The sequence below is a fragment of the Lissotriton helveticus genome, chromosome 8 (assembly GCF_964261635.1).
Source record: "Lissotriton helveticus chromosome 8, aLisHel1.1, whole genome shotgun sequence".
Taxonomy (NCBI): Eukaryota; Metazoa; Chordata; class Amphibia; order Caudata; family Salamandridae; genus Lissotriton; species Lissotriton helveticus.
In genome coordinates this window covers 223,228,159-223,229,888 of record NC_136069.1, presented here as the reverse complement: position 1 = coordinate 223,229,888, position 1,730 = coordinate 223,228,159, and the positions used below count along the sequence as shown (strand labels likewise).

General features: G+C 39.3%; 1 pseudogene; it reads left to right on the top strand.

Moving 5' to 3' along the window:
* Positions 1-298: 298 nt before the first annotated feature.
* LOC144771564 (nucleoredoxin-like protein 2 pseudogene) lies at positions 299-1,080 on the top strand (annotated as a pseudogene).
* The last annotated feature ends 650 nt before the right edge of the window (positions 1,081-1,730 follow it).

Sequence of the window (1,730 nt, the reverse complement as noted above, 5' to 3'; positions counted from 1 at the left end):
CCTCCTCCTTCTCTTCTAGCTTGAGAACATTCTGTTCCCAAAGAGGATTCAACTATTCTATATGCTGAAGCAACAACGCCGTGAAATAACGTGTTCGTGTTTAAGATTAGGGGCAACAGTACCGCCTTGGGAGAACACTTACAAATTAATAATAAGTCCAACAAAGGAAAATAATGGGGTGTTTTTGATGACACGAATTTTCTTTTAATAGGAACATTTCATTTAACCATTGGAGATTTTAGCTTTTTGAACTTGATTTGGATTCTATTAAAGAATAAATAAAAACGCAAAGAGATTAGGGGCAACAGTACCGCTTTGGGAGAACACTTACAAATTAATAATAAGTCCAACAAAGGAAAATAATGGGGTGTTTTTGATGACACGATTTTTCTTTTAATAGGAACATCTCATTTAACCATTGGAGATTTGAGCTTTTTGAACTTGATTTGGATTCTATTAAAGAATATATAAAAACGCAAAGAGGGAAACGAATGAAGAAAAATCAAGGGATTGTTCATCGCCCTACAGGCTGTAAAGATTGGTGTGAACTCCTGAGGACCAGTTAGTTTCCTGGAGATGAGCATATGACTAGCACACTTTGCTGCCATTTAAAAACCATGGCAAACACAAATGACTTCAGCAATAGCCTTTAAAGACAAAGATCACCGAGTTTATCGGAAGTTCAAACAGTTACTATCTGTGATTATGTAGAAGTCAAAATAAAGACAACAACACAACCAAAGAAAAATAAAATATTGTTCTTATTCCCAGTTTGACATGGATCTATTCAGTGGTAGAATTCTGATAAATAAATATGGTGACCAAGTTGACCCTGAAGAGGCATTACAGAACAAAATTGTTGGTCTGTATTTTTCTGCCAGTTGCGGATCTCCTTGCCGAGATTTCACACCAATACTATGCGACTTCTACACAGAGCTGGTGGAAGAGTCATCTCCCTCTGCTCAGTTTGAAATAGTCTTCATCTCATTAGATAAAAGTCCAGAGGATATGGTGGATTATATGCACGAAATGCACGGGGAGTGGCTAGCTTTACCCTGGCATGACCCATATAAACAGTAAGTGTGGTAGAAAGTAACAGTAAGTATGAATGTGGTAGTGACGTCAAACTGCTAGCCAGAAAAGTGTATGTGTGTGTTTGTGTCTGTGTGTAAGTAAAACGCCTGACCAAGTGATGTAGCTATAATATTAATATGCTGATGTTACTAGCACCTTTCATGCAAACCACGTGTATGTTACTCTGAATGGATACTGTTATATGTTGTTGTTTGTAATGCCGTGCGTGGTCTCAGGTGCGTCATTACAAACAATACGATTTCAGGTTGTGTTTTGAAAAGTCTGGAAATAAACCGATCGTATTAAAAATAAAAAATAAAATAAATTAAAAAAAAGGGAGTTTTTACTATCAGCCAAAAAGCGGCACTATCTTTTAAGGTACTGCTTTTTAGGTCGAAGGCCTAAAAGGCTGCGCTTGCGCAGTCTTAGGCCGGAGATTTAATGACTCTTAGTAGCGCAGAAGGTCCCGCCTCCCTGCCCTGTCTCTCCTTCATTGGCTGGCTTCCTAAATGGAGGCCAGCCATTGGAGGAGAGATCCGTCACTCCGATGTAGCCCCGTCCTTTTCGGATTTGGGGGCGTAAGTTTTGCTGTTCTTTAGACAGTGACGTCGTCCGTCACTCAGCACAGCAAAACCACGCCCCCAATTCCGAAAAAT